Source organism: Marmota monax, unplaced genomic scaffold (genome assembly GCF_021218885.2).
Source record: "Marmota monax isolate L192 unplaced genomic scaffold, Marmota_monax_Labrador192_F-V1.1 WCK01_AAM20220418_F8-fsc00019, whole genome shotgun sequence".
NCBI classification, from domain to species: domain Eukaryota; kingdom Metazoa; phylum Chordata; class Mammalia; order Rodentia; family Sciuridae; genus Marmota; species Marmota monax.
The window spans coordinates 22,659,093-22,683,192 of NW_026695242.1; the positions used below are offsets into that span (position 1 = coordinate 22,659,093).

At 34.1% G+C, this 24,100-nt stretch overlaps 1 protein-coding gene across 3 annotated transcripts in view; it reads left to right on the forward strand.

Moving 5' to 3' along the window:
- The window catches only part of Pcdh15 (protocadherin related 15), a 1,685,700-nt gene that overhangs the window by 775,187 nt on the left and 886,413 nt on the right, over nucleotides 1-24,100 (forward strand). The window contains exon 4 of one of the 3 annotated variants that reach the window (XM_058578029.1): nucleotides 17,575-17,653. The gene's annotated coding sequence lies outside the window, so the exon portion shown is untranslated. Of the gene's footprint in view, nucleotides 1-17,341; nucleotides 17,654-24,100 lie in introns of those variants that run through there. The other 2 variants (XM_058578030.1, XM_058578028.1) reach the window with 2 other exon arrangements.

Here is a 24,100-nt window from a genome sequence, read left to right on the forward strand (position 1 = left end):
GATAAAACTTACACTCCATCTAAAATAAGACATGCCTGAAAATTGGTGAGAAGAAGCAAAAGGTGACAATTATTTATATGTATCAATGAAGAAGTTCTAAATAACTTAGATGCTGCATGAAAACTGGTTAAAAAATATACTCATATGCTCCATTTTGTTTTGTTTGTTTTTAGGAAGTTGACAAAAAGTTAATTTGCTTTAGTGAAAACTCCTCATTCCAACTTTTCTATTTCTTTGCTGTTTTAATGTGATGTACATTCTAACCTCACAAGTCTTCCCTTATAATCTGCAGTATCCTAACTAAAGTTATTGATTGGGTCTTCTTTGCAGTTTTTGTGTAAGTTTGTTTCTTTAATCTGATTAACTAGAATATCTTCATACCCATTCCTTTAATGTATAGTGTCACTTGATCTAATTTATGTGTAGAAGAACTACACCACTTTTTTCTAAATCAGCACACATAAAATACACATTTGCATACAGAACAGGTCTTCCTTCCAGTTTGGAAAACCCTTCACATGGAAGATTTGTGAGGAAAATCCTTTTTATTTATTTATTTATTTTTATTTTTTATTTTTTTTTAAATTTTTTATTGTTGGTTGTTCAAAACATTACATAGTTCTTGATAATATCATATTTCACACTTTGATTCAAGTGGGTTATGAGCTCCCATTTTTACCCCATATACAGATTGCAGAATCACATCAGTTACACATCCATTGATTTACATATTGCCATACTAGTGCCTGTTGTGTTCTGCTGCCTTTCCTATCCTCTACTATCCCCCCTCCCCTCCCCTCCCCTCCCCTCTTCTCTCCCTGCCCCCTCTACTGTCATTCATTTGTCCCCCTTGTATTATTTTTCCCTTTCCCCTCACTTCCTCTTGTATGTACTTTTGTATAACTCTGAGGGTCTCCTTCCATTTCCATGCAATTTATCTTCTCTCTCCCTTTCCCTCCCACCTCTCATCCCTGTTTAATGTTAATCTTCTTCTCATGCTCTTCGACCCTACTCTGTTCTTAGTTACTCACCTTATATCAAAGAAGACATTTGGCATTTGTTTTTTAGGGATTGGCTAGCTTCACTTAGCATAATCTGCTCTAATGCCATCCATGTCCCTGTAAATTCTATGATTTGTCATTTTTTAATGCAGAGTAATACTCCATTGTGTATAAATGCCACATTTTTTTTTATCCATTCATCTATTGAAGGGCATCTAGGTTGGTTCCACAGTCTTGCTATTGTGAATTGTGCTGCTATGAACATCAATGTAGCAGTGTCCCTGTAGCATGCTCTTTTTAGGTCTTTAGGGAATAGACCAAGAAGGGGAATAGCTGGGTCAAATGGTGGCTCCATTCCCAGCTTACCAAGAAATCTCCATACTGCTTTCCAAATTGGCTGCACCAATTTGCAGTCCCACCAGCAATGTACAAGTGTACCCTTTTCCCCACATCCTCGCCAGCACTTGTTGTTGTTTGACTTCATAATGGCTGCCAATCTTACTGGAGTGAGATGGTATCTTAGGGTGGCTTTGATTTGCATTTCTCTGACTGCTAGAGATGGTGAGCATTTTTTCATGTACTTGTTGATTGACTGTATGTCCTCCTCTGAGAAGTGTCTGTTCAGGTCCTTGGCCCATTTGTTGATTGGGTTGTTTGTTCTCTTATTGTCTAATTTTTTGAGTTCTTTGGATACTCTGGATATTAGGGCTCTATCTGAAGTGTGAGGAGTAAAGATTTGTTCCCAGGATGTAGGCTCCCTATTTACCTCTCTTATTGTTTCTTTTGCTGAGAAAAAACTTTTTAGTTTGAGTAAGTCCCATTTGTTGATTCTAGTTATTAACTTTTGTGCTATGGGTGTCCTATTGAGGAATTTGGAGCCCCACCCCACAGTATGTAGATCGTAGCCAACTTTTTCTTCTATCAGACGCCATGTCTCTGATTTGATATCAAGCTCCTTGATCCATTTTGAATTCACTTTTGTGCATGGCAAGAGAAAGGGATTCAGTTTCATTTTGTTGCATATGGATTTCCAGTTTTCCCAGCACCATTTGTTGAAGATGCTATCCTTCCTCCATTGCATGCTTTTAGCCTCTTTATCAAATATAAGATAGTTGTAGTTTTGTGGATTGGTTTCTGTGTCCTCTATTCTGTACCATTGGTCCACCCGCCTGTTTTGGTACCAGTACCATGCTGTTTTTGTTACTATTGCTCTGTAGTATAGTTTGAAGTCTGGTATCGCTATACCGCCTGATTCACACTTCCTGCTTAGCATTGTTTTTGCTATTCTGGGTCGTTTATTTTTCCATATGAATTTCATGATTGCTTTCTCTATTTCTACAAGAAATGCCATTGGGATTTTGATTGGCATTGCATTAAACCTATAGAGAACTTTTGGTAATATCGCCATTTTGATGATGTTAGTTCTGCCTATCCATGAACAGGGTATATTTTTCCATCTTCTCAGATCTTCTTCTATTTCTCTCTTTAGGGTTCTGTAGTTTTCATTGTATAAGTCTTTCACCTCTTTTGTTAGGTTGATTCCCAAGTATTTTATTTTTTTTGAAGATATTGTGAATGGAGTGGTTGTCCTCATTTCCATTTCAGAGGATTTGTCGCTGATATACAGGAATGCCTTTGATTTATGCGTGTTGATTTTATATCCTGCCACTTTGCTGAATTCATTTATTAGCTCTAATAGTTTCTTTGTAGAGCCTTTTGGGTCTGCTAGGTATAGAATCATATCATCTGCAAATAGTGATAATTTAAGTTCTTCTTTTCCTATTTTTATGCCTTTAATTTCTTTCATCTGTCTAATTGCTCTGGCCAGTGTTTCGAGAACTATGTTGAAGAGAAGTGGAGAGAGAGGGCATCCCTGTCTTGTTCCAGATTTTAGAGGGAATGCCTTCAGTTTTTCTCCATTCAGAATGATGCTAGCCTGAGGCTTAGCATAGATTGCTTTTACAATATTGAGGTATGTTCCTGTTATCCCTAGTTTTTCCAGAGTTTTGAACATAAAGGGATGCTGTACTTTGTCGAATGCTTTTTCCGCATCTATCGAGATGATCATATGGTTCTTATTTTTAAGTCTATTGATGTGGTGAATAACATTTATTGATTTCCGTATATTGAACCAGCCTTGCATCCCAGGGATGAATCCTACTTGGTCATGGTGCACAATTTTTTTGATATGTTTTTGTATCCGATTCGCCAGAATTTTATTGAGGATTTTTGCATCTAGGTTCATTAGAGATATTGGTCTGTAGTTTTCTTTCTTTGAAGTGTCTTTGTCTGGTTTAGGTATCAGGGTGATGTTGGCCTCGTAGAATGAATTTGGAAGTTCTCCCTCTTTTTCTATTTCCTGAAGTAGCTTGAAAAGTATTGGTATTAGTTCCTCTTTAAAGGTTTTGTAAAACTCTGCTGTATACCCATCCGGTCCTGGGCTTTTCTTAGTTGGTAGTCTTTTGATGGTTTCTTCTATTTCCTCAATTGATATTGGTCTGTTTAGGTTGTCTATATCCTCCTGACTCAATCTGGGCAGATCATATGACTTAAGAAATTTATCTATGCCTTCACTATCTTCTAATTTATTGGAGTATAAGGATTCAAAATAATTTTTGATTATCTTCTGTATTTCTGAAGTGTCTGTTGTGATATTGCCTTTTTCATCCCGTATGTTAGTAATTTGAGTTCTCTCTCTTCTTCTCTTTGCTAGCATGGCTACGGGTCTGTCGATTTTGTTTATTTTTTCAAAGAACCAACTTTTAGTTTTGTCAATTTTTTCAATTGTTTCTTTTGTTTCGATTTCATTAATTACAGCTCTGATTTTCATTATTTCTTGCCTTCTACTTCTTTTGCTGTTGTTTTGTTCTTCTTTTTCTAGGATTTTGAGATGAAGTATGAGATCATTTATTTGTTGGTTTTTTCTTTTTTTAAGGAATGAACTCCAAGCAATGAATTTTCCTCTTAGAACTGCTTTCAATGTGTCCCATAGATTCCGATATGTTGTGTCTGTGTTTTCATTTATCTCTAAGAATTTTTTAATTTCCTCCTTGATGTCTTCTATAACCCATTGATCATTCAGTAACCTATTGTTCATTCTCCAAGTGATGTATGCTTTTTCCTTCCTCCTTTTATCGTTGATTTTCAGTTTCATTCCATTATGATCAGATAAGATGCATGGTATTTTCTCTACTCCTTTATATTGTCTAAGAGTTGCCCTGTGACATAATATGTGATTTATTTTTGAGAAGGATCCATGTGCTGCTGAGAAAAAAGTGTAACTGCTTGATGTTGGGTTGTATATTCTATATATGTCAATTAAGTCTAGGTTATTAATTGTGTTATTGAGATCTATAGTTTCCTTATTCAACTTTTGTTTGGAAGATCTGTCCATTGGTGAGAGAGGTGTGTTGAAGTCTCCCATGATTATTGTATGGTGGTCTATTAGACTCTTGAACTTGAGAAGAGTTTGTTTGATGAACATAGCTGCACCATTGTTTGGGGCATATATATTTATGATTGTTATGTTTTGTTGGTGTATGGTTGCCTTGAGCAGTATGTAGTGTCCCTCTTTATCCCTTTCGATTAACTTGGGCTTGAAATCTATTTTATTTGATATGAGTATGGACACACCTGCTTGTTTCCGAAGTCCATATGAGTGATATGATTTTTCCCAACCTTTCACCTTCAGCCTATGTATGTCTTTTCCTATCAAATGCGTCTCCTGTAGGCAGCATATTGTTGGGTCTTGTTTTGTGATCCATTCTACTAGCCTGTGTCTCTTAATTGGTGAGTTTAAGCCATTAACATTTAGGGTTATTATTGAGATATGTGTTGTTCTTCCAGCCATATTTGTTTATTTCTGTTACTAAACATGGTTTGTTTTCCTCTTTGATTATTTCCCCCCCTTTAGTGTCCTACCTCCCACTGTTGGTTTTCATTATTATTTTCCATTTCCTCTTCCTGTAATGTTTTGCCAAGGATGTTTTGAAGAGATGGTTTTCTAGCTGCAAATTCTTTTAACTTTTCTTTATCGTGGAAGGTTTTAATTTCATCTTCCATCCTGAAGCTTAATTTCGCTGGAAACACAATTCTTGGTTGGAACCCATTTTCTTTCAGTGTTTGAAATATGTTATTCCAGGATCTTCTAGCTTTCAGAGTCTGTGTTGAAAGATCAGCTGTAATCCTGATTGGCTTACCCCTAAATGTAATCTGCTTCCTTTCTCTTGTAGCTTTTAAAATTCTCTCCTTATTCTGTATGTTGGGCATCTTCATTATAATGTGTCTAGGTGTGGGTCTCTTATGATTTTGCACATTCGGCATCCTGTAGGCTTCTAGGATTTGGGATTCTGTCTCATTCTTCAAGTCTGGGAAGTTTTCTCGTATTATTTCATTGAATAGATTGCTCATTCCTTTGGTTTGAAACTCTGTCCCTTCCTGTATCCCAATGACTCTTAAATTTGGTCTCTTGATGTTATCCCATATTTCTTGGATGATGTGCTCATGGTTTCTTAACAGTCTTGCTGAGCTGTCTATGTTCTTTTCCAGTTGAAATACTTTATCTTCATTGTCTGATGTTCTATCTTCTAAGTGTTCTACTGTGCTGGTAGTATTCTCAATTGAGTTTTTAAGTTGGTTTATTGCTTCCTGCATTTCTAGGATTTCTGTTTGTTTGTTTTTTATAACCTCTATCTCCCTGTATAGTTGATCTTTTGCTTCTTGGATTTGTTTATGTAATTCATTGTTGAAGTGATCTTTCATTGTCTGATTTTGCTGTCTGATGTCTTCCTTGAGACTCCAGATCATCTGAAGCATGTATATCCTGAATTCTTTATCTGACATTCCATCTGCTGCAGCTATTACCTCTTCTAACGTTGAGTTGACCTGCATTGCTTGTGGTCCTTTCTTTCCTTGTCTCTTCATACTGTTCGTGTTCCTTTCTACTTGGTGAAACTGTTGTGCTATTGAATTTTCCCCCTATATATTTATATTGGTCTTGTATAGTTGCAAAGTCTCCCTCACAGGCGCGGGCGGCGGCTCTGCCCCTCCTCCAATTGGGGCAATGTGCCTACCACGCCGGCAGGCCGCTGGGCCTGTTGTGCAGGTCGGTAGAAGGTCCGCCTACCTTGCACGTGCGGGCGGCGGCTCTGTCCCTCTGCGGGCCACTAGGCTTGTTCTGTCGGTGGTCGCATTTCTGCCTACTTTGCAGGTGCAGGCAGGGGCACTGCCCCTCTGCAGGCCTCTGGGGCTGTTCTGCCAGTGGGTCGCAGGTCCGCCTACCTTGCAGGCGGGGGGGGGGGGGCGGCTCTACCCTTCCTCAGGCCACTGGGCCTGTTCTGTCTGTCGGTTGCAGGTCTGGCCTCTTCTGTTGGTGGTCACAGTTACGCCTACCTTGCAGGCACGGGGGGGGGGGGGCTCTGCCCCTCAGCAGTCCCCTGGGCCTGTTCTGTGGGTGGTCACAGTTCCGTCTACCTTGCAGGCGCCGGGGGAGGGGGCGGCTCTGCCTCTAGCAGGCCGCTGCGCCTGTTCTGCCGGTGGGTCGCAGGCCCGCCTACCTTGCAGGAGTGGTTGGCTTCTCTGCCCCTCCGCGGGCCACTGGGCCTTTTCTGTCGGTGGTCACAGTTCCGCCTACCTGGCAGGCGCGGGGGGTGGGGGGCGGCTCTGCTCCTCAGCAGGCCGCTGGGCCTGTTCTGTGGGTGGTCACAGTTCCGTCTATCTTGCCGGCGCAGGGGGAGGGGGCGGCTCTCAGGAAAATCCTTATATTCTGAAAAAAATCATATTAATATGCTAAAATCAATTGTCCAAAAGTTTAAGTTATTTACAATTAAATGCATCTCTGATATGCAAAAAAGTGTTGATATTTAAGAAGAAAGAGAAAGTGATATATAGAAGGATTCAATGATTATATTTTAAAGATACCTATTTGTTTTTCTGAGAAGTATAGGATGATAAGTTGATGATCTGTAGGAGAAACTAGTACTTTCTGATATTTGGATTGTCATATGAAAATATCTTGTAATCAATATTCTCATAACATTTTCATAATTTCTGTGCTTTACTTTTTATCTTACTACCCTCATGAATTAAGAATGATGAAGAGACACTTAATCTTAGGAGAAGACTTATAGTTAAGCTTTTTTAGCACTTGGGACTTATTAAAGCCTATTTATAAATGCTAGATAGGATTTAAGGTGAAGTTTTGCAAAAAATAAAAATTATCCTATTCCAAAGATTTTTAAAAACTGGCACTTTTAGAATCACTGACAGCATTTATCTCTTTTAACTTCTATGACTATTAGGTTTAGTTACCTTTTTTTGAGATTTTTAAAATGTTAATCATTTAGCTGTCACTAAGTATTGCTGAATGTATTGTTTCATAAAAATTGACAACCTAGCAAAGGTTAAAACAGGAAGGCAAAATTCAAGGATCTCAGAATTGGAATATACCAAAAAATTAACTAAATAACATATTCCACCAGTGCTTGAACCCTAGGAAATTTGCAAGAACTTATTTTCTTCTAGGTGTTCTTTTGAGTAATATATAATATTTATATATATTTAATTTGATTCTGTGAATTGCTATTGAAAATAAATGACTTGAAGAAAATGTCTACATTTTTAAATTTTACCATAATGATGTTTCACTTATGTGTGTACATATGAAATATTGAATGGTCCAAATGTATTTCAGAAACTCCATTTGTTAAAAAATGATAAAGAAGAAATATGAAGAAAATTTTATGGAAAAATGTCTCCAAAGTTATAATAGATGCATAATGGAATAATCTTACTTATATGTTTCTACAGATACTTTTTGCTGTTCTATACTTATTGCCTTATTCCACAAAGTTCTAATCTTATTAAGATTGCTAAACTATTTTAATATAACCCTTAGATTTAAAAAGTCTTCCATAGCTTATTTTTACTTTAATCAGGTCTACTTTCTAAAAAAATCATCTTATATTTTTTAAAAAATCTATTTGATTTAAGATTAAGTTTAGCTGAAAATACATATTCTAGTACTATTATAATTACAATTCTAATCCCATTGTTTCAAGGAAAAATCAGCTTCTTTGCATATTTTTAAATCAGAGATCCAATTTAATACAAATAAGCAGAGCATATTTACTGTACACTGTGATGGCTGACCCTTGATTCATATTCTTTTATAATGTGTGAAACATTTTAGGGTGAAATATAAAATAGAAAAAGTCATGATCAATGCAAGATCTGTATCACTGAAGAGGTTAAATCATATGATTTCTTGTGTTATATTAAAATGTGAGTATCATCTAATATAGATACATCTTCATATTTCAGAAGAGGGAATTTGCTGAACATGTATATTCATTGGCCTCTTTAAATAATGACGTATAGTGATAATGGTTTTAAACATGTACACTGATCTGAAGTCTGTAAAGTGTTATGTCCAGGAAGACAGAAGATATCCATGTTTTGTAGCCAAATCAGCAAGTGACAACATGGCAAGGACACTGCAACAGGCCTCCCACTACTCACATAAGGAAAATTCTAGACCACATATCAAAGTTGTAACAGTAGATGAAATTATTTTCTTACACCTGAAGGGAAAATAAAAATAAGTTAATATTTCTGAGAAAAAGAATAGGAATCTGAGACTTATTATTGCTTGAACACTGCAGACAGACCTCCTTGTTACAAGAGGTCCAAGGGGTGACAGTTAAGGGAAATCAGTTTTATGTTTATTATTGATTTTTGAAAATTGAATTGAAGTTCCTAATTGACCACTTTTTTGGTAACGTATTTAAAGGTGCACATATCATTTAAGAAAAAAAAATATTGCTTTTCAGTAAACGTAACAAATATAAAAATTGTTTTCCCCAAATTGTTATTTCAAGTCTTACAACTACTACTGGTTAGAATAATGCATTCTAACAGCAGAGATGACTGGGAAATTATCTAAATTTGTTCTATCTATTCAAAGGGATTACAGTTGGAAAATTCTGGCTTGAATACACTGATAATAGTGATAATTTTCTTGTCCCCCAAACTCCTTTCTTTTCTTTTCTCCTTCAATAAACCAGACTCATTTTGAGAAATATCTGCTCTTTTACATGCTGTGCCCATACTGGTCTGTTTTGCTGCTGTGTTCCTAATCCCTACAGCTTCGCCTGGCATATTGTTGACACTCAGTATTGAGTGAATAAACATGAAGCCCTGCTTCTTCCAATATTGCACTGATGAACTGAGATGAGAGACTTTTTAAATGAAACGATAATGCAATGTAAATATAGAAAAAAGCATTTTTCTACAGGAAGCTGAAAGAATTCTCATAATTGTATTGAAATGTTTGCTGAGCTCATCATTTCTTACTCTGATGGCATTTATTATAGAAATGCTAAATATTGTAGCACTTATGTTTTCATTGTTTCTTAAAGAACATCCCTTTTGAACTTCCATGAATTATCAATATCTATTCATCCTGTCATGATTGTATAGGAATTATAAAGGGAATCAGTGATGATAATAGATAGGATTTTATATTTCCTTTTTTTACACATATAAATTTAGGTGAAGCCCAAGTCTAGGAAGATTTATCAATAACAAAGAGTTGATAAAAATCTAAGTAGTAGATTAAGATGGTAGAAATTTATAAGAATTTTAGGCTCTAACAACTTGTCTAACATGATAGAGCAAGAGACTCTGTAGTTAACTTGAAAATAATATTCACACCTTAACAATATGCAAACAGTATTCCCCAAGTGTAATTTATATTCTCCTACTATGGCCATACTTATGTCAGTTTTTATCACCAGGATCAAGAAAGGAATGTTTCTCAGGCTCTTAATATTGGTATATATCCTTAATGGTTGTGTGTGTGTATGTGTGTGTGTGTCTGCACACTTAAACACTTAAAGTCTCTTTAAAGCTGAATCAACATAAAAAATAAAATTGAGAGTAGTTAAAAGTATATGTGCCTTGGAAAATATCCCTGCTTCTACATTTCTAACTATTCCCATTAACTGCAGAACTATTCTGTCATATCACTTTGGGGTATGTGGTGGAATTTGACCTTTTTCCAAAATATGTGACATGCTTATCTCTTGCAGTGGAATTAATGAAAGTCGTAAATGAAGCCACAGTGTAGTCACAAATTCTTCACTTCAGCAAGACATAGATTTGAAGGAAGACTATTTTATACATTATGGAGATATCTGATTAATTGCCAAGAAACAAATCAACTTCCATTAACTTTTAAGTTTCAGGTACTGGCACTATCTTTAAATAGTGGCAGTAGGAGCTAAAAATATGGGACTGTCTGGGTTATTGACTCACTTGATACAACAATGCAAGCAATAAAATAATTTCATCAAGTCCACATTCTTAGCTCATTTCAGTATGTTCTGCCGTGCAAAGAATCTCCCTAGATTCACAAGTCACTTGGATTCTGTGTTCTTTCTGTATGTGGGACTTGGATTGGGAATGGCTGGTACATGTGTTCTCAGCTTTTGAGTGAATAGCATTTTTCTTTCAACACACTTATCTATGGCTGCTTTTACAAGAGAGTGCAAGAAAGAGAGAAGAGAAGAAAGGCTAAATAAATTTATTTAAATTTGCTTCAGAACTGTTTCCCTATATTTCATTCTTTGAAATAGGTGAAAACAGTGATTATTGAGACAAAGAGAAACTAAAGTAAATCAAAAAATGAAGTAATATGTGCCTCATTACAATACAAATTGGTGAATTGTTGATTTTTCATATTAATTTTTAAAATATTTATTTAAATGTTTTTCAAGTTGGATTAGGTTTAGAAAGTGCTCAAGTAATATTGCTGAGACTGGGATCTTTGCAGGGCTATAAAACTTGTATAAAATTCAAAATTATACTTTTGCATTTGAGATGACTAAGACCTTTATATAGTCAGCAAACTACTATGCTGAGGATGACTTTAGAAGCTCCAATGTAGCAAAAGGGATAAAGGGAATTCTTAGAACTATTTTACTTTTATTTTCATTTAAAATCTAACAATAAAAGTTATAAATGATCAGAATATCACTTATTACCTACTAAATGTCATAGTGTATTTATGTGTATAATTTTTATACTTAGATATATGTATATAAATAAAATCTGTGTGTAATAATAGACTTTTGGCTCAAGAAATCTAAGAGGTTATTATGGTAGTCTTCTCTAGAATTTTCTATTAAAGGCAGGCAAAGAACACAAAACCAGGTTAAAGTTCTTGATTACTTACTAATTTAAAAAATTCTCAGTCCTTACTAAATTACATAAGAAGTACAATTTATCCTACAATGTGTAGAATATTTCTATTGCATGTGAGTTAAGGTTATACTGAGATTGGTTTGCCTTTTTGTATGTGTATGTTTTTATTTTATTTGGAAATGTTCTCCTAAACAACCCTGGTTTTAAATATGTCAATTAATTGCTGAAAATGCTTGTAGTTTAGTGAAGACTGTATCATTTTTTAACTCTGATAAAAAATGTATAATTTTACATATGAAAGGTTTTTAAACCACCAAAAGCAAACTCGATTGCTCAAAATCTGCAAATTTTTTGTTTTATAAAAATGTTGTGTATGCATATGTAGACAAAATTTGCTATCTAACTGAATATATTGAACACATTAAGAGTCAACTCAGTGTGGCAGGCAGAAGATTAAGATGTCCTCATAATCATTGTGTTCTCTGTAGTCCTCTCCGCTTGACAGTGGGAAGAAATCGTAGCTTGCTTATTATCAATAGAAGATGGCAAAGGTGATGTAATGTCATTCGTGACACATTGTGATTTCCATGTAGGTTTCCCCTTGTTAGTTCACATTGCTTCCTCTAGTAGCACTGATGATATAAACAGCTGTGTTGTAAATTGTTAATGAAGAGGACCATATGACAGAGGGAATGGGGAGTAGCCTCTAGCACCTAAAGAAAATTTCTAGCAAAGAGTCAGTAAAAAGTCAAGCCTGAGCCATCAGTCAAAATGTCGCAACTGGGGGCTGGGTTGAAGCTCAGAGATAGAGTGCTTGCTAGCAAGTGTGAGGCACTAGGTTCAATTCTCAGCACCACATTAAAATAAATAAATAAATAAATAAATAAATAAATAAATAAATAAATAAATAAAAGAAATATTGCCAACTAATTTTTTTTAAAAGTCACAACCAAATGATTTCTACTAAACAACTTGAATGAACTTAGAAACAAGTCCTTCTATAGTTGAGCCTCTACAACAGACTTCAGCCCAGCCAAATTCTTCATTAAAACCTTGTAGGATCCTAACCTAGATGTCTGACTCATAAACTTTGAGATAACAGAGATATGTGGTGCTAAGCTGCTAAATTTGGGAAATTAGTTATATAATAATCCATAATAATATACCTAGCATGTAAGAGCTAGAGCTGTAAATAGGTAGCATAAGTAATGTTTTTTTTTCTTCCTGTTTATACTAGTTTATTTTGTCTAAATTTCCCTTCTTAGGGAGAAAAGACCCCTAAGACAAGTACAAAGTAGCTAAAACCTAAACATGGTATTTAAGAAATTTTTGACAACAATATTATCTGTCCTCCTTCTTATTTATTTATTTGTTTGTTTGTTTTCAAAGGATTTTTATATTATATAAAATTGTGAAATAATTCCACTTTGTGATGTCAAATGAGATTCAAAATAGTTTCTATATTTGAAAGCCAATCAGAGGTAGATGAAAATCTATTTCTCACTCTAAAATTAATACTTTTTAAGAGCTGAGTTTTTAAAGATAATGTGAATGATTCACACGTTCACATATTTTACTGTCATGTTATACATGCACAACTATATTTTTTTGAAGTCCGTTATTCCTTTGAGCATTACCATTTAACTACTGTATTATGACTTCAGATTTACTTTACTGCCTGTTAGAAACCTCAGCAGAGCTAAGTATTAAATGAAGATTATATTGTTCCTTATCCCTCAAGTTGTCACTATAAAACATGCAAGTGCTGAGTTAAAAATAAAAAGAGAATATAGATAGTGCTAGAAAGAAACTTAAGTTAATGTAGTTACTTTAATTCCCAACAATAAAGAGGTGACATAATAAAAAATACACCAGGAAATCTTGAGACTTATTGGTAGGACTACAGATGATGCCGCAGCTGCAAGTCCCTGGTTAAGGTTAACATCCAACAGCTTTGAATCTCAAATCTGAATGACTGCTGATAGTAACAAGCCTAGAATGGCTTGATCCCAGGCAACTTGGTGAGACACTGCTTGTAATGAGCAGGGCTATTTTGATAATACTGTGGAAGCTTTTGTTCAATAAAACTTTAATCTGGATTTTTTTTAAAAAAATGCTTTCTCTTTTTCTCTTTACTTTGCAGTTCCTATTGACTCAAGGACTCAGTCCACATTCTGGAAGGATAGACAAAATCCTCTTATGTCTTGCTTTCTCAATCAGATATATTTGAGAATAACATATGAGTTAGTATTGGTTTCTGTACTTTCATCAGACCACACTGAAATATTCCCCACCAGAAGACTGAAGTCAAATGCTCACCTGAAGTAATTTATTTAGTTGATACAGACATTTTCTCAGAGTTAGTAAGTAAACTGTATTTTAATTCTTTTTGCAACAAGAAAAATAGTTTTGCATATCAAACTATTGCTATGTAAACCTACTGTTAAAATAAGTCAAGGTTTTAAAAAATTAAATACAGAAACAAAGTTTCTATCTCTGATTAATAATTTGCTTTTTATTGTTCATTAAATATCAGTGCACAGATGAACTGGCATGAATACAAATGTTTATGGTAATCTTCACAGCTGTATGTAGGATGGCTTTAATTTTTGACATACAGTTAGAGCATTATGTGTTTCTGTTTCATTGCTCTGTAAAATGTAATGTGTAGCAGTACATTTATATGGAAAATTCTCACAAATGCAAATACAATTAGATTTATGAGTTTTTAGAATAACATAAAAAATACACATTTTGCAACCATGCACACAAGCAAAAACATGTTAAGTATATTTGATTGGTTAGTTTTAGAAAGGAAGATGAATGACAGCAAGAGTACTAAAAGAAATTTAAGAAATAAAAATTCATAAAAAAAAGATGGAGGTGTTGGGGTATAGCTCTGTGGTAGAGGGCTTCCCTAGCTGTAGACAGGCTCTGAGGCTTAATCCCTGGCACTGGGGGGAAAAATAAAAAAAAAAAAAAAGAGGGGAGAGGAATGATGGAATGAAAATTTACCATAACTTTTCTTCAACTATAATAACTAAATTTATAATTCATCATGATACTACTGACTGTGTGTATATGTACATGCTGGAATACATTTTTAGACAAAAACTATTTTATATTGTTTCTTTTCCACTTTAAAATTTTGGTAGTTTACTTTCTGTACATTTTTTATACATTTTATGATTAGCACTTTAAAGACTAGACTACTATCTTTGAAGTAATAGAATCTACATGTTCATTTCTCCATGGTCAATTTACTTTATAGTCAATGATTCATTCTTAACTGTATATATGAAATTTTTCATTTTCTAAAATAAACAAAATACAAATTTTCAATGTTTAAATATTTCCAACGTTAAAATGTTTCCAGTCTTTAAAATCTTTCTAATGAATCTAGTATAGCCTCTTCTTAAATAAACTGAACTGAATTTCACATGTTTGGTATTGACTGCTACACATTGATGTGTAGGGCTTTGTGCTCGGCAGCATATATATCTTATATAACAGACCACTCTGTTTTAGGTAGTATATTTTGCCACTTGCATCTCTGTGAGGTTTAGACAATCTTTAGATATCTTTAGACCAATGTGGACTGTGAGTTGTACTGTGTTTTCTTCATGGGGAGAAAAAGATGCCTCTTTCTTTGGATAGACATAGTCCCAAGCCAAGATGAGTACCTTGGAGATCAGTTCTACTCCTTCTCAGATACTTGAACCCCAAACTTTGGTCAAAGGTAGAAAAAGGGAAGTTTGGAAGTTAAATGGCTTAAACCAGGATTCTATAAAAAGTCTAAAATTAGAAGACACCTAAAGGTGAAAAAATATTTTGTTAAGAAAATACAGATACACATACATATGCATATAATAATATATCAATAATAATTTTAATCTAGATTTATTAACAGAAGCAAAATCATGACATTTTTTAAGAGAAGAAAAGAGTGAAATATAACACGTAGAGTTGGGTTCAATTAGACTTAAAATGAAAGACAGGGAGAAACAGAGGAAAAGGGAGAGAAGTCTAGAATATTAATCATCATGTTTTTAACAGAAATATCTCTGGGTACTGAATTTTCAGTGAGCTTCTTTTTTTTGCTGATTTGTTTTTAAATTGAATTCCTAAAATTTATTTTTTTTCATTCTGTACTAAATATCATATTTTTCATATCATATTAACTATATCTAATATCTAGGTATGGTGATTTTTCTAAATAAAAACCTCAGCTATTTTCATAAATAAGAATCAACTGATAATGATCTGATTTTACACAGAAGACATGAAATTTTCTGTCATGGATGCATTTCTGAAGTCATTTTAGTTATTACTGAACATCACCAGACATAAGGGTGACTTTTTCATTAAAATAAATTATATTTAATAATTTAAATGATTACGGGAACAATCTCATATTATCAACTGTTCAGCTTAATCAGCAATATCAATGTACATATCTTACCACATATACAATATTTTGGTGAAATGGAAAACATCTCAAAATATTAGGAACCTTGTTTAAACATTTACTGGCAAAACTGTCTTCAGTAAAACATCAATTTTTAAAACTTTCAAAACATCACTTCTCACACCCATATGATGTGTCTGCTTCTTTCAAGTCCTCATCAACACTCCCTCCATCTTCTGTGATTTGAAGAGAGCAAACAGCTCTGTGTTTGAGTTGCACATAAAATAAAAACAAACAGGTTCTGCCTGAGGGCTGTAGGGGCTCAGCTATGATTATTATTCACCTCTACACATTTTGCTGCTTGAAACTTATGACACATTTGGCGACCTCAGATTATTTCCCCATTTGAAAAGACTTTTACCTCTTCTTTAGAAAATGGAACCTGCAAGTAAATTTTATTTTATGTAAGATGCTACTCTCACCAAAAGTATATATGAATAAATACGGCAGCACTTCTAGAAGCACTGCCTGCTTTTTTTTTTCTCTCTTAAAGAGGGTGTGTACACCATCATGGTGAATAATCTACCTTGCCCATGAGGAAAACACCTCTCCTGGGGGATTTGAACTATGATACTTTTCACCTTTTTATTTTCAGCCAACCTCAGAATATTTGCTGGCTCAAGCATTACTGTAATAAGCTCTGAAAAAGCTTTCATTTCCTAGACCCTTCCTTCTCCAATACTAAGGTGAATATATGGGAAAAATGTGATCTTGGCTTATATAAATACTAAGCCAGATAGAATCCTTTAAATATATATATCTATACAAATATATATTTATATTTTCTATATTTATTATATATAGATTTATTATATATAGATTTAGATGTATATATAAATAAATATATACTATAGTATTTAAGTATATTTATATAAAATGTGTTATATATTTAAATATATTTTTATATAATATGTTATATATTTAAATATCAGATATTTAAACATATATATATATACACACATCACTGACTAGATTATACAATAACTATTGTATAATTCTTCCTATCTATAAGAATGTGTTGGCATCTTATATGTTCCAATGCTTAAGAAATATTCTATAATTATTTTTCTAATAAATTTCCTTATGACCCCCTTATATAGGTGTTTACATATATGTGCTTACGAAAACCTAAAACATCTACCTATGTCTTCTATAAGATGTGTGAAGTTTCTTTATGCCCCAAAAGTGAGAGGGGTGGGCTTGATATAAGAAAATAGGCTTAATATAAGGGGTGGGGTAAGAGGGAGAGAAAAGAAGGCTGTGGGAGGAGAGAGAATGGCAAAAGGAGCTTAAGAGATTATTCGGATTCATCAATAAGATTGTTATTGAATGTAAGCTGCTAAACTTCTTAGTACTGCTAAGGTAAAACAGTAAAAACAACCATATAGCAGAGAATGGAGAATCTCCAGAGGGACTGACAGGACACAGTACAATAAAGCAGCCAGCAGTGATGATCAGTGGGACATCAATTTGTCCTTTGGACTGTAGCACCTGCTACTAATTGGTGCGAAGAGCTCACCAGTCACTATGAGGCACAGCACACTCAGCTGTCTCTTGAATATGCTGTGAGGAGCAGGATAGCTAATTGCTGCTGCTTCCGTGCCAGTGAATCAACGTGCTGAGCTAATAGCCACAGATAGAGGGCAGACAGATTCCTGCTAGCAGCTTAAGAGTTAGTTGCTTGCGATAACTAAGGCAGTTGGCATACACCTCAGAATGTGGAGAATGATGATATGCCTTCTAGGTTAATATATTAAGGTTTTGCTTTTTTTTTAATTTTAAATCTCTGGTAACATTTTCATGATGATACAACAGTGGAAATTAATGCCTCACGGAACAAGAAGTGTTCGAGTGAATGAATTGTTTTGAAACTAGATTATGAGTATTTGTTGTTTTTTAAAGGGATGTGCAAGAGGAAGCCTTGGCAAGAAAACTTACTTCATAATCTTCCATGGACTAAAGATGAAACTTTAAACTGCAAGTAAGTTTTTTCCCCTCAATCTTTTTTATTTTACTTTCAAATTTAAGATAGCAATAAACTACAGAGAAAGTTATAGACCTTGTTTCAGTACAATGCATCTCTGTCATGATATGACTTTCTGTCCTGCTTGTTCAAAGAGCAAAGTAGTAGTAATGTGCAAGTAATTATTTGCTTAAAGAGTAAGCACAGCTGCATGTTCTTCTGTTCTTTTGGATTACTGAGTGGCGTTGTAATTGTGTTGATGCCAATATGTTTACAAAGACACATGCTTTTGAATTATACCTGTTTGCCATTTAAAAAGTTGATACTCAACCACTTTCTCTACTTCTTTGTCCCTAAATTAAGAATTGACATGCTGTGTTTTGTTATTGTGTGTGTGAATACTCATGCTTTCTGAGGGGTAGTTTCTCAAGGTTATAAAGAGGTAATAGGTAAGTTAAAGCTCCTAACTGTATCCCAATGTGAAATGTTATATTTTGTGTTTGGTTATAACATACAGAATCCTGATCTCTTCACTATAAGCATTTCAATGCATTAGAATATCTCTCATGTTTTGAAAGTATCCAGGAGCATTAACCATTTAGAATCTGAATCTAGGTCGACTTTATCCTTTTAATACAAAATTAATACTGGACAATCTTAACATCTTTCCTACTTTGTACTATGGCATCTTTGATACAAACACACTTTGGTAGGGAGAGGGTAGGCGGGCCCAAATAACAAGTTTCTACTCAGCCTGCTGGAACTCTAATTTGTGACTCTTGTACATGCAGATGGTCATCAAGTTGATGGAATTGTAGCAAACATGCACAAAGCCATTGTTAACTCGAGCATAATACAAAGCCCTCGTGTAAGGTTAACTCCAAGTCATATTCGTTTACTTTCACAGAAGAGCCAGTTGTCAAATACAGTAACCAAATACTGAAGTTATTGTGTTGCTTAGCATTACAGAAGCAAAGTATTGGTTTAAAAAGGCATATTTTTAAACAGATTTTTGCCAGTCAGAAGCTTTTCTATACATGTTCATGTGAACTTGTTTTTCTCTGCAAAATGGCTCTATTATTAGTTTTGTTAGTTTGCTTAACTTGTGCTAAGTGTAAGTCAGTGCATTTATCTGTACATGTGAGTCTTCAGGTTTCAGCAACTTGATCCCCTTCACTCTGGACTCATTCTCCTATGAAATAAAGTGCAATTTAATGTGTGCCCAATTCCACTGAGTGGTGACCTCCTAACCTCTCAGTTGTTGCAGTGATGTATTGAGCAGGGACTGTGAATCCTCAAAACTTTGCTACGAAAATTATCCCTAAGCATTAACTCTTAAGGAACCTTAACATGTCAGAGTTAGTGCTATCTCCCTATGAGCTGTCCCTCTACAGTAATATGGAGTGATTTTGAAAATCATTTATGAAGAGATTTGAATAAAAACCTTTCATTTTCTGGATTTTTAAAAATATATGATATATTTTATTGCTATTATTTGATGAGATTAGTGTGTGAGCTATAAAATTAGTTTGAGAAATATCAATAATATTAGTTCTAAGAAAAATAACCTCAGAGTTAAAGTGGAATATTTATTACAATTCAGTTTCTTAATCTTTCCATCTTTAAATTCTGCATAATAGGCATTGCTTTTTTGTTGTTGATTTTATCCAACTTTTTTTAAGATTAGCAAGACAAGCGTAAAAACTTTTTTCTATTTTTCCCTCTTTTTTTTTAATTTCTCTTTTTTTCCATTTGCAACAATCCCTCAGTATTTTGGTACATAGCCTAATTTTTAAATCATGCAAAAGATAATTATTATTTTTCTTATCAAAGGAAATCATTACTTTGATCACAAAATTTATATCAAGCAAATAATTGTTGAGTAATTAATTATTCCTGATCATAAGAACTTTTGCTTTATGAGTAAATAATGAGCCTCTATAATAATAGTACAAAGTTTAAAAAAAGAAAAAAAAAAGAAGTAATCCCTCAGTGTGAATGGTTTATACCAGTAGATTAGTTTGCTCATCTTGTTAATGAATGTGCAGGTAGAATTTCTGACCACAGGAACATTTGTTCCTGTTTATATAGTGTAAAATAATGTAGAGATTTCATAATTCAGCTGTTATCTTAACATTTTTCTATCATAGAAGCTCCATTCTGGATATTTACATTTTACTGTGGTAGTAAACCTGGGAGAAATATACGATTTTAAGTTTCACTCAGGGTTTCAACCTTTGAATAATTAAAGTTGGCAGCAATGATAATATAAACAAAGAGACCACACTGCTATTTAATGGAGTGGGTATGTTTACTGTCTAAAATTTTTATTTTACTTGTGATTCTATACTGACAATAGATTTTGTTAATTGTCTCTTTTTTTCCTTTATATAAATTCTAATGTGTGTGTATATATATATATATATATATATATATATATATATATATATATATATATAATTTTTTTTTAGTGTGTTATTCTTACTGGGATCACAGGATCACAGGTATACTTGAAACAATTTGTGTTTCTGTGCCTCCTTGGCTTTCACATGCATAATGAAGTGACACAATTATAATATTGAAATAATTATTTTAGGCAAAGTTGATCTTCCAAAACTATTTTCATCATTCTCATAAAAATAAAAAAAGTGTTTGGTTATAGATATTTTCTCTTGTAATGGGATTTTTATGTGTTATCACGTTATAATGTGACAGACTACAGACTCAAAACTAACAATGATCTATGGGGCTTCACATATTAAGTTTCATGCTCATATATAACTGAATTGCATGCAAAGATACTGGAAGAAACTGGGAATTCATCACTGCTCATAGTCAATTTTGAGTGAGGAAAAAAAAATACTGTAATTTATAGCAAGATTATGTTCTCTTGGTAGAGTCTTTGTATAAATTCCAAAGGTTAAAATCACTCAGAAACTGAATTAATATGTAAATTTCTTTTAAATTAAATACTGGAGTCACTTAGGTTGAAATGGCAAAAGACCAGAAAATATACACAGAAATTAAAAATGCAACCATTGCCTTCTTCCAGGTAGGGTGGTAGTTAATTTTGATGTGGGTATGAATAGAATGGCCTTGAAGTAGAATCACTACCTGTGATGTGTCAACAGAAGTGCCAGACTTAGGGGAATATGAAGACTAATGTGACTTTATCTCAGTCTGAAAATACACCACATGCTAATGTGTTAAACACACACACACACTCATGACACACACATACAATTTATTATTTTACCTAAGAAGCATAGAAACCTCAAATTCTGTTCAAGGATAAAAATGATTTTCCTTGGAAACATCAGCACATTCCCTAAACATTGTTTAACAAGGGTTTATGTTTATGACTCAGCGTTTCTGAATTTTTGGAAGATAACCAGGATAAGAAATAAGATATTTGCAAATTGCTAAATAAGTTAAAATATAATGGTTTCAATCATATAGCAATCACTTCTAATGATGATTTTGTGTGTGTATCAACAATAACAGCAACAAAATAATTTCCCCTATAAAGAGTAAAAGTTTCTCCCTGAGCTCTGCAATGCACAAATTTACTTTTTATCTTACAAGTTGTTTAAAGGTTGCACTCAGCCTCAAAGATCAGATCATGGCTATTGAGGCTACAAATGAAAAAGTCGAAAGTAGTCATTATTTCAAGAAACTAAGGAAAATAAAGCATTTCTCTTCTTTAGGCTGGTAAATGGAAAAATTCAAAGCTTGCTTATTCTGGTCCTTGATGGATATGATATTGACAGGAGGTGGAGCTTTCTGTATGGCTTTTTAGAGTGTAAGCATTCTCAGGCCATGGCAGATGTGTATTTCCCATTACTTTGAAAAGTCATTCATTCTAATGCCTAGTGAAAGGGCGGGTTTCAGACAGAATTAAGCACTGTTTCCTGAGTGGGGGAGGACAGCAGTGATTGCAATGAAGTGCATCATTCAAATGGAGCCCGGCTAATGAATGTTTTTTTTGTTGTTTTCATGGAGGTGTCAGAATGAGCCTTTTTTGATTCTGCATCACTGAATCCTTATGGAAATGCAAATTGTTTATCAAGGACAGTGACTTTCCTTTTTGCTTTATCATTTAAGGGACTGATTTCTTCAACTTTGCAGCACATCACTGGAATCTAGAGAAGGGTCATTAAAACTGGATGGGAGGTTGCTATTTCTTGAGAATCTTACATTTCAGTCTGAAAGACAGAGACACAGAGAAGTCACAGAGAGACACAGAGATACACAAAGAAAGATACAGAGATAATCATACAAAGCAAAAGAGAAATAGAGAATGAATGAATCAGAGTGAAAGATGAGCATAACAGTGAATGATGGGCAGATAGAGAAACTGATGCAGTGAGAAAAGAACAAAAAGAGAGTTTCAAAGAGAAGCAGAGGTAGAGTGACAAGGCAAAGATAAACAGACTACAAGAAAACCAATAATAAATAAACAAAACAACAACAACAACAAAATCATAGATGGGGAAAGGGCCTATAGACAGAAGGTCTAAGAGGCAGACAGACACAGAAAGGAACGTGAAGGAAGGAAAGGAGGTGAGAAGGGAGAGGGGAAGAAAGAAGAGACTAGGAAACAAGAGAGCTTGTGATCCAGGAATGGAGAAGCAGACAGATTGTGTGTGTGTGTGTGTGTGTGTGTGTGTATAAAATATGTGTGTGAGAAAGGGTGTGAAGTGAGTTTTCTCATTTTTGAATTGTTGCTATAAAGGATGGTAAATGAAAGAATGCTGAACTAGATGGAACTGAGCCTTAATTGTACTCCAGCCTCTTTTTAGCAATGAACAAGTTATTTAATCTCCATGAGCCTGGTTTATGTCTGGAAAGGGTGATAAAAAGTATATGTAACACATATAAAACATCTTAGTACAGGACCTGAAACAAAGGAATGTGTCAGTGAAAGTAGGGGGGACTAGGATAACATGGACCTCCTCCTCCTCCTCCTCCTCCTCCTCCTCCTCCTCCACCTGTCCCCCCCCCCCCCCCCAGGTAGAATCCTTGAAAGCAGAAGCTTTGGAGTCAGAGCTTAAGTCAGATCCTTTTACCTTGGTTTGCACATAATATAGTCAACCATTTAATATTGATAAGCTACAATTATTTCATCTGTAAAAATCTGCTATTATTTTCTACCTCATAATCTTGCTTTGTGCATTGAAAGAAAACATATTTCATTTGGGGCTTTGCACAATGTGTATTTTAGCTATTCTACTATTTTAGCTCAGTGTTGAGAATTTAGTGAGTATTAAATAAATATTTAATAAATGAATGCATATTTGCTCTGAATATTAGTTTTCACGAAGGAAAGCTGAAACGATGTTTCAGTATTTTAATACAAAACATTGTGTTAAAATGGTTAATTTCCCCTTGTCTGCTTTTCAGATAAGGGTGGTATTGATTTTCAGAAGTACCAGAGCAGATTTCTCTTTGCCGTCTCTACTACTTTCATATTTGAAATAATAATAGTAGCTTTGGCTGTGAACATTTGTCTTATCCTGCTGGGGACTTTGATCATTTGTATTTAATTGTTTGATACAATGACTGTGGAAAAGAGAGGGGGTAGGATTTTTGGAAAAAGTGAATGATTTCTTGTAGTAACAAGGATGAAGTTTGACTAGGAATAATTATATTGGAAAAGGCATAAAAGTGAGAGATAAGAAGGGTTTTTTGTTGTTGTTGTTGTTTTTTGTTGTTGTTGTTGTTGTTTGTTTGCTTGCTTGTTTAACCATGGATTGAACAGAGGAACCACTGAACCACATCCCAACCCTTTTTGGTATTTTAGTTAGAGACAGTATATTGCTAACTTGCTGAGGGCCTCAGCTAAGTTGCTGAATCGGGCTTAGAACTCAAGATCCTCCTGCCTCAGCCTCTCCAACCACTGGGATTACAGGCATGTGCCACCATACACAGCTTTTTGTTTTTCTTTTTAAATAAGATAAACATGTGCTTACTTTTCAGAATTGCAAGAAAGGGTGAACAAAAATATGATCAAAAAGGATGTGTATGGATTGTAAATGAAAATGTATATTATGAAAGTACTAAAGGTTTTTCTAGCTTTAAGGTAGATTATGAGAAAATAAAGTACTTTGGCACAAAATAACCAAAGAATCCAAAATTTAAATGTCAGTTTCTTTTTTTTTAACTTTAAAAACATTCTTATATTTTTAAATACTGAACTAACATCAGTAAATAAAGTATTTATCATATATGAATATAGTTTATAGCAACTGAAAAATATATGCAATAGTTTGATTTGAAAGCTTTTTCTTTCCTTTTTGTTGATGTGTTGTTAAATTTGCTTGATAAATGAATGAAGAAACGTTGAGACCGCTGTGTGCTAGGAACTGTGTGTGTGGTGCTTTTAAATGTCATCCCTTGAACCTCAGTGAGGTATGTGGTATAGAAGGTCTAGATGTGCCCTTCCAGATTAATTTTATTTTTAAA